The following is an 18,219-nucleotide window of genomic DNA, read 5'->3' on the forward strand; positions in this document are numbered from 1 at the left end:
GACTGTTAAAAAAATTGATTTGACTCAACAATTATCAGTTAAGGTTGCAGATCCCTGGGGATCCACATTTGTGTTCCTTTAGTATTAGGGGTACTTTGGACAGAAAAGTCTGATAACAAATGCTAAAAAGAAAATAATGATTATACAAATACACTAAGTATGTGAGTTAACTTCTGTAACAACTATCCGGTATACAGACAAAATAGACATCATTAAACACACAGAGTAAAACCTCCTATTCTTTATTGATAGGAAACAGCATTAACTCTTTCTAGAAGATAATAGATCCAATAAGCCTGATCATCTTTCCAATCTACTCCAAATTAGAAAAGAGAGAGGCTGCAAAGCCAACTGCATCAGTAATTGAAACCTGACAGCACATAAATAGAAAAAAAAAAAGCAAATAAGGATTTAATATTTATAGTATTCCATGGTGATTCAATATATAGGAAAATAGCTGAACTATATTATGACTGAGTCATCAAGAAAAGGTTTATTTATATTCTTTTGTTTTATCTTGAGCAGAAAATGTATGACATTTTAGACAGATTAAATAAAAACTACTGAAGAGATGGAATAAAGAGTCAAGGATGATTCTCATGTTTTTCAAAAGGAAATAATTAGACCAGTAGTATCATTAATTGGAATATAGTGCAGTACAGCACAAGTGTAGTGAAGTAGTTTAAAACACAAGTCCTGGAATTACTGTAATCTCCCATGGTTACTTGTATGGGCTGGGCAATGTTTCCTCATCTGTAAAATCAGTCTAACAGTGACTATTCAAAGGGCTGTTGTAAGAGTTAAATGATTAAAAGGTTAAAACAGTGCCTTAGAACAAGCATCAATAACATTAGCTACAATTATAACAGATACTTCTTATGGGGACACTCAGTGAGCTTTAGCAGGGCATGTTGAGCTGGATATCTGAGGCGTATTAAGCAGCTATAAGCATTGGCTCTATTGTCAGATTCCTGGATTCAAATCTCAGTTCTACCTGTCAAGAGATTAATCTCAATTTCCTACTCTTTAAAAAGAGAATGATAACAGTATATCACTTACAGGGTTTTTGTAAAGATGAAATAAGAATATGCAGGTAAAACACTAGGCACAATGCCTAGAGCGCGGCAAGCTCTTCAAAAATCATAGCTATTATTACTGTATGCACATATAGAGTGTGTGTGTGTATGGAGATTCATATAAATATATATATATATATATAAAATCAGTTTATGTTTGGTAGGTGATATAGTAATCCAGCAAGGAGATAAGAGTCTGAAGATTTGGGCATCATTTATTTATATTTGTGATGGTTGCAAGAAAAAAAAAGGGCCAAACACAGAATTCTGGGAGCCCACAAAATAAACTAAAAAGACATCAGGGAGATAGATGAAAAACTGGGAGAAGTAACCAAAGGAAAAAGAGTTTCAAGAAAGAAGTGGTCTACACTGTGTGGTACCAAGAGTTCTTGCAAGATTTGAAGAGTGTCCACTGGATCTGCAGTCAGGAAGTCACGTGTGCAAAGCTTTTTGTGGAGGGACAGAAACCTGGCAGCCACAGGTGGAGGAATGAATGGAAGGTAAGACCTGTAGAAGAAATGTGTGGATAATTCTTCCTACACTTCTGCTTCCAACTGTCTCCCTCCACCCTGCACAGGCAGTGACATGAGGCAGTAGCTTTGAGGTACAGAAAGACTAGGGAAGGATTTTGCTGTTTGTTTTAAGACTGTTTCCATGCCTCCATCACACTACCCTTAAAAAATAAACCACCGGAGGAATTTTCTAAAATACAAATGTGATGGAATCATTTCTTTGTTTAGAATTCTTCAGTAGCTCCCAATACTGGAAAACATGAGGTCCTTCCCATTGGGGTCCAAAGCTACTAGTGAAATGACCCCTTGCCTTTCTCCACCTCCCCTTCTCTAGGCACACTTCCACACTGTGGGCTCCAGCCCTGTGAAACCACTTGCAGGCCCTCAAATGTGCCAAACTCTTTCTTGCCTTTGTACCATTATACATACACCCCTCTCTCCTAAAAAATGCCCTTCCTCTCTTGTCTCTCTAACTCCTAACTATCCTTTGACACTAAATGCAAATAGTATTGAGACAGGCTAAGACCTGGGACCTGGGTCCCTTTACTGGAGTGTCTGCACCTGGACAAACATAAACTATAAGGGACTAAAAACAACTGCATGCATGCACAGTTGGGGCAAAATCATGAACAGTAAGATACAAAAGGGCCAAAACCCAACTTCTGAGGTGCTGGGAACAAAAGCAGCAGCATACTGTGCAGGATCCCTGCCCACAGCACCACCAAGGGGGCGGGCAGAACACCTAAGCCATGCCTCCAGCCCAGCCCACAAATCTGGCCCCAACCTCTCCCCCTTTAAGGAACGAGCTCTGCCCCACACCCCGACCCACCACCCCGTTTCCCGTTTTCACTCCCTCGTGAAACAACAGAAGTCCCAATAAAGCCTCGCCTAAACTTCTTGTCTGCCCTCTTATCAATTTCTATTGATTAAAGAGTCCAAGGACCCAGGTCAGTATCAGCATCTTCTCTAAGGAGCTCGCTAACTTTGAGGGGTTAGAGACAGTCTCCATAAATAAACAAGATTCTGAAGATGGTTTTAAAAACTTTGGGCATTTGAATTTCTTTCAAATGTATATTTTTAAAATTTCCCAGAGTCCTCATAACAAGCGATTTGCTTCCTGAAAGCCCAAGTAGTAACAGCAATCGTTAAATATGTCTCCTCTGTGCTCCGACAGTGCCTTGATCTTCATACCTCCCACCTAGGCCTTGAATTTTCACTCTGGTAAAATCTTCTGTGACCGCCCCCCACCAAACTGCTAGCTTGTGGAGGGCTAGGCCTGTGCTCTCTTCATCTATGTATCCCGTTTTAAAAGGGGGGAGGGGGCAGTAATAATGGTTCTAGGGTCAAAATGAGTCAGGCTTAAGCTTTTTTTTTTTTTTTGCCTGGGAAATTAAAATGGCACCTACTTTATTGTAAGGAGAAAAGGAAATACTGAAAAGCAAAGTTATCAGCACAGTGGCTGGCCCATTACTTTACGTCCATTATTATAGTATTAAAAATAAACAATTATGCGATAGACAAAAAATATTAAATAAATTATGTATTTACATTATTTACTACTATTTAGTAGTCTAATGTACAATCCAATTAGTAAACACTAATATTAATTTAATGATAAACATAGCAAATACATTACAGAAATGGTCATCTCTAAATGGTAATGTGTACTATAGCAAATACATTATAGAATGACTAATATTTGATAAGTAAGATCATCAGCAAAAATTAAGGTCAAACTTAAAATGACATCTGTGAATCTCATATATGTCATTATATTTAAAAGCTTCTCCCTCACAAACCCTTTTACAGGACCTGCTAAGAGATACAAAATAGGGAAATTAACTGCATTACATTTCATCTCATTTTATGTTTTCTCTAAACGCCTGATTATCAGCCAATAAATGACTAAAGATCAAGGGAAGAAAAAGCAGAGGCTTGGATGATTCGCTCCTTGACCGAATTTTACAGCACGGGATAAAAGGAAACAAACAAAACCCGTATACATAATTCAATTAATATATCAGAATAGTCTCCATAAATATATAAGGTTCTAAATACGATTAAAAAAACTTTTGGTATTTGAACTTCTTTCAAATGTATACATTTTTAATTTCTCAGAGTGCTCATAATAAGCAATCTTCTTCCGGAACGCCCAAGCAGTAACAGCAATCGTAAACGCAACAGGTGGAAAAACTGTTAGCATCCTTTTCTCAAAAGAAGGAGAAGCCATATGCTCCAGTCAGTAGATGTTTTCACAGTAATGCGGAAATGTAGCACAGCATTTGGCAGGGATCCCTAACTAGTATACGTTTTCTTCTATTTGTATACATATCGAAACGACCCTGTTAATGTAACTATACTCTTAGAAACATAACACAACGATCACCTTTTCTCAGATGTAATTAAGAAGGTATTTCACGGGTTCAAGATTCAGCACCAGGTTGACACCCTAAAAGGAAATAAACGTATGTACTTAGTACGCATCTGATTTAAACGCTGTTAAACCAGAACCGGGAATAGGAAAGGCAAAGATTGCATTCACTCTTTCACGACACCACGCTCAGCGTTCCGGAGAAAATGAGCCCAGGAATGGGAGATGAAAAGTAAGTACGAAGAGGTAACTCTCCGAAACCCCAACCCTCCACTCTGCCGCGCTGGGCGGGTCAAACTGCAGTGGTGCAGGGCAGCCCCCGCCCGGCCTCCCCGGCCCGCCGCCCCCGCGCCTTAGGACTCGAGCAGTCCTCCACACCACTGTCCCAGAAGAGGGCCAGGGCAGGCCGAGCGCCCGAGCCCGGACTCCCGCCACCAGCAGGCCTGCAGGGTACTCACGGAGAAGAGGGCGCAGACCTGCCCACAGAGGGTCCCGCCGGAGCCGACGCCGGGACCGTGCGGGGTGGCCTGAAAGCTACGCGGCCGCACTGCCCCCCCAGCGGCCAGCCACCCGGGCTCTGAGCCCCCGCCTGGCGCCGCAGTGCGGGCAGCGCGCCGCCAGCTGACGTCAGCCCCTGCCTACGCCGCCGTTCCCATGACAACCGATGTGGCGCCAACTCACCGCCTGGACCTCTGCCGGGCCTCGGCGCCCCTCCGCGGCCCCGCCCCCTCCCACGGCCCCGCCCCCGCGCCACCTAAGCCTGGGCCTGGAGGCGCTGCAGTGCGGCGTCTGCGGAGCGTAGGACGCGCGCGCGCGCGCGCGCGCCCGCCCGCGGGCCCTCAGGCTGCGGCCGGGCCCGCGCTCAGGAGCCGAGCGTGGGACTCCTCGCGCCCGCGCGGGAACCTCCAGGCCAACGCCCTCCAAGGAGAAAGAATACGTTCCCTCTGGAGCGGGAAGGGACCATGGAAATGCTCAGGTGCTTCTCGGAGCCTGCTCGTGTCCCCACTGTCGCCCCGAAGAAGCGCTCTGCTCCTCAGAACTATAGCCAGCGCTGGGAAAAACGGGAGGTGGCAAAGCGAGATGGAGGCTGTTATGGAACCCGCCAAGGCTAGGAAATATGAATGAGGCAAAGAAACACTCTCGTCACCCCCCAGGCGATCGCGCCCACGAAATGAAATCTCCTTTTAAGCGTGGAGAATGCAGAGTTGTACTACACACCAAATCTTAAGGAAAAAATTATCCACGATTCATCTGGTGCTGAGTTATCTCACTATGTGTTTAAAGCAGAACAGCAACCCCCCAAAAGTCATCTTTTGCTACACCCAGTGCCCCCTCCCACCTTCTAATTTTTGCCACAGCGCCATCTTTAGCTCTGAGTCACCAGGGATGGAAAAATACTAGTCAAGTCACTCCCGGACTCTTGAATTTTCTGCAGTTGTAGTCACACACTAAAACCTGTTGCTTCGTTTGTACGGTAAGAGCATTATGCATATTTCTTTGGAGGCCTGCTTTTCCATTCCTATTAGCATCCCCACACCCTACAAAGCATATCTCATTTGTTTCTCCAAATCCTGTGAGAAATTTCTCAAGTCAGTGAGAAATATTACCAATCCAATGGATGTTCATCTTTCCACTTAAACTCTAATTCTCTTTCTGGATCTCTGTCTTGGTTTTATCCTCCCAGTGTTCTAGTTAAATGCCTGTAGACCAACCTAAATGCCTCTTAACATCAAATCAGGTCCATTCTACCTTCTTAACACCCCCCAGGGTATAGTCTGTCCATCTTAACTCTACTGCCTCCTGCCAAGTTTCATCACTTCTCACAGGGATTATTGTGAGATGGGCTCTTTACCAGTCTCTTGACTCCAGTTTTGATCACTGAATTCCATTCTGCACACTGCTACCAGAATGACCTCACTAAAAATGTAAATCTGATAATACCACTCTCCTAAAAATTATTCAAAGATGATCTGTAGGAGGAAGTTGAGTTACTTTGCCTAGGATACAAGACACTCCATCTCCCTGACTAGTTTCATCTCTCATTGCATTGTTTCAATTTTATGCTTTAGCAATATTGAATTACGTTTACCATGCAAAACAATCCATACCCTTTCATGCCCCAGTTCTTGCATATTGTCCCCTCTCCCTGAAGAATCCTTCCTTGTAAACTACTACTTCTCCATGTCTCAGCCCAAATATTGTCCATCCTTTGAATCTTAACCAGGTTGACTGATTTCACCAAACATTCCTGCTATATATCTTGTTATGCTTTGGATACTGATTCTATAAGTTATATTTTAATTGTTTGCATTATACCTTAACTTTCCAAGCCCCAGTATCTACCACAGTACATATCAAGTAGTTGGTACTTCATAAACATTGGTTGAATGAATAATAGATGACATATATTGGCTTTGCATTGTAGGTGTTTTATGTACTTTTCATCTGTCCTCACAACTGTGATGTAAGGACCCACTTTACAAAGAGAGGTTATAACTCTAGCTGCTCGTTATTAGGCATTTTAATAACACATTCCCTAGTCTATCAGACTGGCTGAGATGTACACCTGCTATCATTTCTTGCCTGGACCTTACAATAGCTTACAGAGGTATGCGTGTATATGTGTGGGGGGGAATGTGAGGTCAGGGAATGTTTCATAGCAGAAGTGACATTTAAGTAAAGACCTAAACAATGTGTAGAGTTGTCCAGGTTGGGAAGAGTTTCTGGGTAGAAAAAAATGGAGTATAATCCTCACTAAAAGAAAGCTTGGCATAATCCAAGAACCAGCATGGCTTACTGAAATGTTGAGAATGAGACTGGGGGCTTTTGGAGGAAATAAGAGAGATAAGCAAGTTATGAAGAGACCCAGACAATATGTTGTGAGGTCAATGGGGTACCATCGAAGGGTTTTAACCATGGAGTAAATGGTCAACTTTTCATTTCAGAAAGATAACTCTGACTGTAGCATAGAAACATGGATGGGAAGAAAGCAAATATAGATCCAGGAATATCAGTTAGGATGCTGTTGTTTTAGACCAGACCATGTAAGAGATGATGGTGGTATGGGCAAGGCTAGGAGCGGTCAGAACGGACAGAAGTGTATCAGTTCAAGAGATTTGGGGAGGTAGAAAATGTTAGGACTTGGTGATTGATTGGATGGAGGAATGAGTGATAGGAAAGAATAGAAAATGATAGACAGCTTCTTCCCTTGCCAGGTGAAGAGGTGGCAAGCACGTCAGGGCCACAGTGGTTACATGAAATGGGAGTGAGGAAATAAGTATATATATTGAGGCTAATGGGAGCCAAGTGTCTCTGACAGAGAAGGGAGTTACAAATAGGAAAAAAAGGAATTCCAGAATGACCTTTGTGGTAGTACTGGATTGGAATTGGTTAAGTCAGTGTGAACTCACAGTTTTCAATATATATATAAACACATACAGAAATAAGTGTAGATAAAAGTATTTGCATACTTATGTGTATGTGTGTCTCTATCTATCTATCTATTTTTCTATCTCTCCCCTCGCTCTGTGTTCAAAAGGTCTAGGAGCATGATATCCTAGAAGCAGTGAGCACACAGAACCTAGATCTTGGTTTCTAAACACCATTCTCCACTAAAAGGGACTAGAGATGCTGGAGAAATGGCTGATTCAGAGCAGGAGTATGGCAAGTATAACATGACCCTGGAAAACCTTTTGGCACCAGAAATTAAAGAAGCTCTCACAGAATGATGGAACATACCAAGGGGACAAAGAATTCAGCTTGAAGGGGCCCCCATTAGCCACATCTGGGTCAATCTGGACATCACTATAATAATGTTAATAAATTATGATCCGCTGAAGAAAATAAGAATACTTGAGTCCATGCTGACATAAATACAGGAATTTTTAAAAATGGGGATAAAGAAAAGCTCTCCCTTACATTAGACTGCCAACTAATAAATGTAGAGAGAATGATATAGGTAGAAACATCACCATTTGGCAACCATTATAGTAAAAACTGATTCAGGCAAGAATCGTCAATGTATGCTAAAACTAGAGGATGAGAGTTTTAAGAGATTATACACACACATATATATGTATATGTATATGGTAAGAAACCTTAGAACTCACTTTTCTGATATTCCTGCCAAAAAATGCATAGCCTGAATCTAATCATGAAGAAAGATAAGACAATCCCGAACTGAGGGACATTCTACAAAATCATAGACCTGTACTCTTCAAAAGTGTCAAGGTCATGAAAGACAAAGGAACGTCTAAAGAACATTTTCGGTTTGTAACGGACTAAAGAGACATGACAATTAAATGGACCATATGATTCTGAGTTGGATCTTTTTGCTATAAAGGATATTACTGGGATGGTTGACAAAGTGTGTATGGGGGTCTGTGGACTAGATGGTAGTAATTTAACAATATCACTTTCCTGATTTTGATGACTATATTCTGGTAATGTAGAAGATACCTTCATTTCTAGAAAATACACACTGAAGAGTTTAAAGGTCATGAAGCTTCATGTTTACAGTTTACTTAAATGGTTCAGAAAAAAAGCATATATAAAAATATAAGTAAATAAAAATATAAATAATATACATACAGAGAGAGAACAATGAAGCAAATGTAATATATCAACAATCGGAGAATTTGGGCAAAGGTGTTCTTTATACTATTCTTGCAATCTTTTTTTTTCTGTAAGTTTAACAGTATTTTAAGATTATAGAAAATGGTTTTAATGTACTGAGGTTTCTGGCTTAGGTACCTGGATGGAGAATGGCTAATTAGTTAACAATGAAAGGCAGGAAGAGCAGGTATGGAGGAAAAGATGTTTGTTTTCAGTAGGATATATCCAGTAGGCATTTGAGTATGTAATTAACATATTCATGAGCCCCATTCACACTGGAGAAAGCTAATATGCTGCTTTCACTTCCATTAACCAAGAGTGCAAGACTGAGGACACTCTACTAGTACTAGGAGAGGCAAACAATTGAGTAGTAGTGGTGGTAATTATCATAAAATTGGCTAATCATTCATGAAAATAGATTTAGGGTATTCGAAACATTAAATAAATATAAAGAGTGAATTTATTGAGTAAAACAAAAATATGGTTGATATACAAAATATTTATCCCCAGTACAGGATTGCATTAAACCAGTCAGAACAGATGTTGGCCTTACTGCTTGTATTAGCTTTCTAGGGCTGTCATGCAAAGTACCACAAACGGGGTGGCTTAAACAACAGAAATTTATTTTCTCACAGTTCTGGAGGTTAGAAGTCCAAGATTAAGGTGTTAGCAAGGTGTTGGTTTCTTCTGAGGCCTCTCTCCTTGGCGTGTAGATGGCTGCCTTCTCCCTGAGGCTTCACATAGTCTTCCCTCTGTACCTGTGTGTGTCCTAATCTCCTCTTCTTAGGACATCAGTCATACTGGATTAGGGCCCACCCTGATGACCTAATTTTAACTTACTTATTTCTTTAAAGACTTTATCTCCCAAAATAGTCACATTCTGAGGCTCTAGAGGTTGGGATTTTAACATATGAATTTTGGAGGGTTAACTTAGCCCATAACACTGCTGGAGAAGGATTCTGGAAGCTTAACAGAATGCAGTGATGGGACCTTGTTTGGATTCTCATTCACAACTAACTTTATAAAGACATGTCTTAGGCAATCCCAGATTTTCAGTATGGGCTAAGTATTATACAATATTAAGGAATTTTTGTTTTAGATGAAAAAATGGTATTGTGATAATATAAGAATGTGATCATTTTAAGTGTATAAGGTAAAATGACAAGATGTTTGAGATTTGCTTTAAAATATTCCAGGAAAAAAAAAACAAACAGGTGGGGGAAAGATGACACATATCTATCTAAATTTTAATAGCTGTTGAAGCTGGCTGATAAGTACCTGGTATTTTATTATACTTTTTCTTTGTGTGTTTGGAAATTTTCATAGTAAACAGGAAAACAAAAGTAAGAAAACTCACGTTACAGAGAGTTTAAAAGACATAGAATCAAGGAAAAAGGAAAAAATAAGCAGTACCATTCCCAAAGAGACTCTCAGTTAACTTTTTTGGATTTTTTTTTCAGTCTGTTTTCCATGCATATTCTAATTTTGGTCATATCTTATGTAAGCTGTTTGTTTCTGCTTTCTTGAATTAACATTATATTATACCTTTCCATGCAATTATACATGCCATATAAACATCATTAAAATTCTAACTTTGTTAATAATGTTCATATGTGCTTACAGTAAAAATTCAAACAATCATCCAGATGTTTATAATGTGGAAACTGAAAGTCTGCCATATGTAAATCACTGGCAATAGTCTTTTATACATTCTTCCAGACTTTCTTTCACATATATACTAAATATACTAAACTATAAAGACAACTTCATACTATAGATTTTGTCCTGCCACATCGTTTTTGTGTTTGTCATGAATTATTATTCCAGAGGGCTTTTTATGTCAGTAATATACATCTATTTCATTCATTTTAATGATTCATACTATGTTATTTTGACTCCAAAGTTTCTTTATCAATTATAATAAAAGTGCCAAATATGGTGGGTTTTTAAAATTAAGAGAACTTTTATTTAAGTCTTTCACATTACTATTAGGTTTATTCCTCAGTATTTTATATAATTTTAGTGCTATTTTTAATGCAGTAAATTCTCTTAGTATATTTTCTGACTGGTGATTGCACAGTTTCCTGCTTTTCCTTCTCCTAAGTTACCTTTGCTAGTTTTTGCTTATCTTCTTTACCTCTTGATATTGGAACATCCCAGAGCTAACCTCTTGGACCTCTTCTCTATACTTTCTCCTTTGGTGATTTCTTCTAGTTTGTAAAACCCCATGGTCATACAGACTACTCCGAAAGATATCTCCCCAGCCCATGCTTCTCTCCTGAACTTCAGACTCATTTATCCAAATTCATGCTAGATATCGCTATTTAGATGTCTAATAGTATCTGAAACTTATCTTTTCTGACACTGAACTCCTAATCTTCTGCCTCCTCAGACAAACCCCACTTGAAGCTTTCTCCATCTCACATAATGGCAACTCCATTTTTTTCCAGTTACTCAAGCCAAACAGCAAGCACCCTGGAGTAATCTTTGACCTTTCTCCTTTTCTTATAACCCATATGCAACCTATCAGGTTAGTATAGATTTAAATCCGAATCCTATGTAAGAAAGGCCACATTTATAATTCAAAGGGGAGATTTTTTTTTTCTCTACCCAAATTTTAGCCTAGATGTTCAAGGCTCCTTGTCTCCCTTTGCTAGTGTAGTCTTTTGAGGATTCCAGTTTTATGCAAAGATGAAATTTTGCATATGCTGAGCAAGGCCTCATCTCCTGTGTCTTGGGAGGCCATTACATTCTCAGACTACATTCAGGGTATCAGCAACTGCCTCGAGGTTAGACACATCTTCAGTGCCTGCTTACCACACTTGTTTCAGTTCTCTCTTCTCTTTGGCCCTTGAGAATTTCATTTGCTTTTCAATGAGTCAATGATGCAATTTAGTCAGCATTTCTAGCTGATTTTTAGAAGGTTTCTTTTTTTTTTTTTTCACAGAATATCTCTTTGACATATTGGGTAAAAAGGAATTCCTTCTCTCTCAACTCTTAATACATGTTGCAGGGAATTTTATGAGTTAATAGTAATTACCTTGTAATAGTGATTGTCATTCAAGCTTAGCCAATGACTTGCTGAAGGAACTGAGCCTCCTTTATAAACTTTCTGTAGGGTGGCGTGCTAAGAAAACTTGATGAACCTGTAGATATGGGTTAGGTCAGAATTCACTGAGCTTCCCACAGTGTATAAAGATATTTATAGATTTGTTGTCTACATATGAATACCAGTTTATTAGGAGAATGTTTCGATTTGGGTCTCAGGGGGGCCCATGAAAAACAAACTGCTGCAGAGACTAAGGAAAGAAAAAGAAAAAAAAAATTCAGCAGAAACTGAATCCAGGTCTCTACAGCGGTGAGCACTAGATGGCAACAAATCGATATGTATCATTACTTGTGCCTAAAAGATCTCAGTTTAAAGATATGTAAGGCCTTGGGCACCCATTTCTTATCCAAACCACTTAATTTACTAATGTTTAATCTACTACTAGTTTGAATTTGTAAGAGTTGCTGAGATGCATTTAACACTAGGGCTGAAAATATAGTCTCTAGATTAATAAATACAGTAGAGAATGGTGCTTATACTACCAGAGTCTTTTTATCAAAACTTACATAAGTCCAGAGCTCTTTCCTGTCATTAAAGATCACTCTCTAAGCTTATCTTTCATCTATGACCAGAGACCCTCTGCTTGGACAAAAGGCACTTTTTGGACACTTATTCCTCTTCCTGAGTTATAAGACCTCTTGTGATTGCTAATGCTTAAAATTTCATCTTATTGTTCAAATGGTGTCTATTTAGTAGATTGAAAACTAGCTTCATTTTTCTTATGAAGTGTGAAAAGAGGGGCTTCCCAAGCCCTGCTATGACTAATTACCAGGCCTCCTCTGAGGGACGCAGGTCAGATATCTCTACCGCAAGTGAGAAGGGACTTTCCTTGTTTTCAGATGTAAGATTATCTTGGTATACTTAGTATGTAAAATTTTTAAATACATAATTTAGCTTCATGATCCTATTCTTCTCTCCTTATCTAAGATAATTTATAATTTTATGTGTAGGGGAGCAAAATTTGCCATCCCAAAATGTCTTTTTGGCTCGGGGATTATTTCAAGCTGAAAATAATCAAGGCCCTAAAGACTCAGAAAGAACCCTTAACTTTCCCCCAACAGCCTAAAAAAATTTAGATGGAGGGCGTGTCCCAGCGTTCACCAGACATATCTGCCAAGAGTGTGGACTAGGCGTGGTGAGGGAGACTCAGGCTGGGCTTAGAGATCAGAGTTCACTCTGGGTCCCATGTTTGCCAAACATTTGCTTTTCCATCTCCATGTCAATTGCATTCCTCCCCTTTGAGGTCCCAAGACACTATCCCCAACATCCTGTTTTGTCTTAAGCGGAAGATGGTATTTAAAGTGAGGGCTTTAGCCATTTTGGTAAGTTACTCAGTTCTGCTGAGTCTCTCCTGTGTATACATGTTATTAAACTTTTGTTTGATTTCATCCTGGCAATCTATGTGAATTTAATTCTTGGACCAGCCAGCAGAACCTAGAAGGGTAGAGGAAAATTTCTTCCTCCCCAACATATGTCTTTTAAAATGCTTAGAACAAATTATTATTAATGTGTTAATAGTACAAAAGACTTGTAAGGGAAAATGACAAATGCCTGGTTCGCCACTTCCTTCCCAAAGTGCTGCCCTTGAGAGTGAACTGCTTTAAACATTTTCTGTATTTTTTTTCTTCCAGTGATTACCTCTCTCTTATCACCATTTCTTAATTAGTGAGTTTTAAATATTACCTTAATCTACTGCTAAGAGACAATTTAACTCATTTGCTTCACCTTCTACCTTCCTTAACCATCTCTTCCCAATAAGTCATATAAGGAGACAATAGAGTATAATAGATAAGAGCACACACTCTGGAATCCCACTTCTGCCATTTACCAGCTGTGTGACCTTAGGCAAGTTACTCAATCTCTCTGCACCTTTTTCCACTTCTGTAAAATGGGGAAAATAATAGTCCATTCCTCAGAATAACTATTTATTATGAGAATAAATGGATCAATACATCTAAAGTAGTAAGCAAGTGTTACTGTTATTATATTTAATTCCTTTTTTGGTTATCTTTGTAGGTTTAAATAGTATACATATTCCTTTTTGGTCACGCCGCAGCTTGTGGGATTTTAGTTCCCTGACCAGGGATCAAATCTGGGTGAAAGCACAGAGTCCTAACCCCTGGACCGCCAGGGAATTCCCCATATCCCTTTATTTTTGATCAACTATGTATTGTATCTCTTGTTACCACATCTTTTAAGATGAAGATACTGGCAGGCTTACACTTCCTTTTCACCGCCTCCCCCCTTCCACACCTCAGTCTCACCTCCCATATTTTCCATCTTTTAACTGGATGTTCTGTTTTCTGGGACATATACTCAGTTTTATTTTCTAACCATCTATTGAAAATTTTACTTTACTCTAATTTTACTCTAAAATCTGAGAGTTTTACCTGATCTCTAGTGTTTATTTTTATTTGATTTTAAATATTAAAAACCTTACTGACTATTGTGTTAGTTAGGGTTTGGTCAGGGGACAAAAATTACCACACCAGTCATTTGAATTGAGAAACTAATTGTGAAGTAAGTAAATTGTGAACTAAGTAAAAGTTGTATTCACCACTAAAATGGGTAAAAGAGAACTCTAAGGTATACAGAGGTAGTACCTGCAGAGAGCTACTACTGCTCCCAAAGTTGAGGGAATAGTGAATAAGGAAGGAACTTGAACCTCCAGAGGAGGAGGTCCAGAGGCGGAGATTCAACTTCTGAGGAGGGGGCGTGGTTGCCACAAGGGCACACAGCAGGACCCCTGCAGGACCTTAAGAGAAAAAGAACATCAGAACAGAAAGCACCTTCCCTTCCGTCCTTACAGTGCCCTCACAGAGCCCTCTATCGACAGAGCCTACATCTAGCAGCGAGCCAAGCCCAAACGTTGACAGCAGAGTCCACTTTGAGTATCACAAGCAGGGAAAAGAAGGATGAGTTTGGAGTGAGAGGCGATAAATTAGTAACTGGCATAATTATCTCTGAATATATTCGATAAACAGACTGCCTTCCTTTTTTTCGTTCTCTCCTGTTCCTTGAATTATTTCAGCTTTCTTTGTGGACTTTTTTCCCCTGTTTATTTCTGGCCTCTCTTTAATTCCAGAACCTTTAAAAACGGCTACGGTACATTCATTCTTTGTTATCTGTTAAAATAAGGCAGTGAGTGCTCTATGGTTGTGGGCTGGGCTTACCAACTGATCAACCTTGCTTTAGGGTGTTTGGCTGGGGAACGGCCCCATCAGCTGTCCTGCTTCTCTCGACAGTGCAATTTCTATAGTGAAGAATGCCTGGCTGCTGGGCATTCCCTCTGTTGGTATGACGAGTGGTGGGAGGGACAATTATAATTTATACTCACTTTATATTAATTCCCCCGTTTTAACTCCACATTCCACTCCTTGCTTCCAATTGCTGTTTTCTAATCTTCTCTGTATTTCTGCAAGGCCAATTTTCTCAGCTTCCTTAGAAACCACTTGCACTGATTTCTTGTGGCTGCCATGATAAATTAACACCAACTTGGTAGTTTAAAACAACAGACCTTTATTTAATTCTGGAGGCCAGAAGTCCAAAATCAAGGTGTCAGCAGGGCCCCACTCCCTCAGAGACTCTGAGGAGAATATGTTCCTGGCCTTATGCAGTTTCTGGTGGCTGTTGGCATTCCTTGGCTTGTAGCCGCATCACTGCAGTCTCTGCTCCTGTCTTCCCATGGCCTTCTTCTCTCTGTTTGTGTAATTTCCCTTTGCTGCATGCTTATAAGGATGCTTGTCCTTGGATTTAGGGCCCACCAAGAACAACCAGGACGATCTCCTCATCACAAGATCATTAACTTAATTACATCTCAAAGACCCCTTTTCCAAATAAGGTAACATTCACAAGTTCTGGAGATTAGGACATGGACATATCTTTTGAGGGATCACCGTTCAACTCACTATACCACTCTTCTACCTGGTACTCTCTTTAAGACATTTGACGACATTTCTGCTGATGACCTACTTTCTGTCTTCTTTATTGATTTTGTGTACATATTCATATATAGTACATATCAATATACGTGTTTGTGTGGTATGGGTGTTTTCTTTGTTACCACGTCCTGGATTATTAGGAAGAAGAGGTGATAAATGTGTGTGGTCCGTTCATAATGTTGACTTTGGCATATATAATTTATTTCAGAAAAATTTTTATTAGGTAGTCTCTGTATAAAATCAGATTAAGCTAAAGTCTGGGACATACTGAACAAATAAGCCTGTTTATGTAAAAAAGTTCAATCAATAGTTTGTTTCTCTCTCTCTGTCTCAGTCTTTTTCAGCCTCTTCCATCATGACTCCCCAAATATTCAAATCCTTCATGTTTCCAATAAGCATTCAGCAGTTTATCCAACACCTCCCATTTAAGATAGGAACCAAATAATAAAAAGGAAATGTTATTACCTTATGCAAAGCTAATCATTATTAACTAGATATTTTTCTAGCTGTTTTTTTGCGGGGTGGGGCACACTGTGCGGCATATGGGATCCTAATTCCCCGACCAGGGATCAAACCCATGCCTGCCTGCAGTGCAAGCACAGAGTCTTAACCACTGGACCACCAGGGAAGTCCTTAGCTGTTATTTTTTTTTAATATTTTCAGTTCTTTCTCATGATTATGACTGCAGTTTTCTTTCTGACTACTGATAGCAATAGGTGGCATATATGCTGCCCACATCAACTTTGCTGTTGGCCAGGATCACTAAGAGTCATATCATTTGTTCTCAATAAGCCTGGACACAGATTCAGAATTGTTTTCAATGCAGTATTCCTGCAGTCATTACTTATTTATTGGAGCTGGCATGTAAGTTGAAAATTGTTTGCCATCTCTGCTCTAAACTCTCTACAGATCTCACGACTTTTGTAATTTATCACTGTAGATCACTCCCACTGTTATAATTTTGATATACCTTCTGCTCTCACCAATCAGCTAGAGAAGGCAGTGCAATGTAGTCAGAGGAGCACTGGATTGGGAGTCAGAGGCTTGGGTTCTAGTTCTGCTTCTATATTAATTACTTGTGGTGTATTGGATAAATTATCCTTCTAGATCTCAGTTTTCTCACTTGAGCGATAAAGCAATTGGACTATGATAATTTCTAAGATACTTTCCAGCCCTGAAATCTTTTAATGTCAAGCACCCCACTAGATATTTGCACTTAAATGTTCTATCATTACTGGAAACTCAACCTGTCAAAAAACCCAATGCCCTAAAAGCATGTTTGCTTCTTAGATTCTGTATTTCTAGTAGTTTGCATTCTAAACTTAAATCTTTTAGTTACTCTTTGTTCCTTTTTAAAATTATCTTTAATATTTTATCTATCACCAAGTAAATTCTCCCTTGGAAAGGCTTTTGCAGCTATCTCTCTTATTTTGCATATCAGATCACTGTTTTGATCCAGGAATTTATGTTCCCAATAAACTTGACCTCTTTGGCCTTCAATTCACCTTACGACCTCATAAATTCAATATCCTTATTTATGTTCACAGTGTGACTTTCCTACTCAGAATCTTTGGTGACTTTTCCCTTGCTAATATAAAATCAGAGCTTTTAGTCTCCAATTCAAAGCCTTCCATAGTCTGCCTATGACTTAATATTGTTAACCTCAAACAGAATATTGCTTCCCCTGAATAGTCTGTTCTATCCACTGTCAATCTCGTCATCTACTCACTTTCTCAGTGCAAATATTCAAATAAGAGAATTTGACTGGTCCAGCCCAGCCTCTAGGCCTGTTGTCCACCCCCAGTTTAATTAGTGGTAACAGGGGACAGCAAACACTATTAGAGAAGAGGGACCTTTCTCTTGGAAGAGAGTATGGTAGGAGGGTAAAATCAGTATCTTAACAAATTCTTACAATTAAAGATTATGTAAGGCCCAAACCTGAAGCTATAGGAAATCCAAAGTGTAAATAAAACTTTAAAATCATATACAGATCGTCAATCATCTGAAATATTTTCTCCTTTCTCTCAAGCTTCTATCACTGAGCACAGTCTTTTAGATGACTTGGGGTCATGCTAGAAGCTACATGTTCATGCTCTAGAGTTAAGCAAACATGAGTCTGAAAAACATTTAATATATTTAGTATCTATCCTTGGGAATACACTTAATCTAAGTGTATTAAAGTTTACTTATCTGTAAAATGAGATAACCATAACTGCTAACTTTTTAAGGCACTATTCTAAATGTCTTTCATATAGTGACCAGTTAATCCTCATGGTCCCGTGAAGTAGGTCCTAGTTTACAAATAAGGAAACTAAGGTGCAGGGAAGCTGAGCAATTTTCTGTGGTGGCAAATACTGGATGGAGAATGTTTGAACTTAGGAAGTCAGATTCCAGGACATGGAATTGAACTGCGTTAGTGCCCAACAAATAGAGTTTTATAAATGTTAAGTGTTATTAAGTGTTATTATATTAATTGCTGTCCATTTTACCTACTAAACATCTATTCCATTCTCTCTATATCTACTCATTATGTCTTACCTGGATGGTAAGAAGCCCCTGGGAGCAGAAGGTCTCATTCTTTAATCAACATCCTCCT

The 18,219-nt window shown here is 39.3% G+C and overlaps 1 protein-coding gene across 8 annotated transcripts in view; it reads right to left on the minus strand.

The window, feature by feature from the left end:
* AHI1 (Abelson helper integration site 1) overlaps positions 1-4,576 on the minus strand; it is a gene marked incomplete at its 3' end in the record, with an annotated part of 211,262 nt that extends 206,686 nt beyond the window's left edge. For 5 of the 8 annotated variants that reach the window (XR_014017212.1, XM_081251012.1, XM_081251011.1 and 2 more), the window contains exons 1-2: positions 4,418-4,576; positions 3,975-4,037 (exon numbers count right to left, since the gene is read on the minus strand). The remainder of the gene's footprint in view (positions 1-3,974; positions 4,038-4,417) is intronic. The other 3 variants (XM_081251013.1, XM_081251016.1, XM_081251015.1) reach the window with 1 other exon arrangement.
* Positions 4,577-18,219: the final 13,643 nt, after the last annotated feature.

Source organism: Mesoplodon bidens, assembly GCF_964165515.1.
Source record: "Mesoplodon bidens genome assembly, chromosome: 12".
NCBI lineage: Eukaryota > Metazoa > Chordata > Mammalia > Artiodactyla > Ziphiidae > Mesoplodon > Mesoplodon bidens.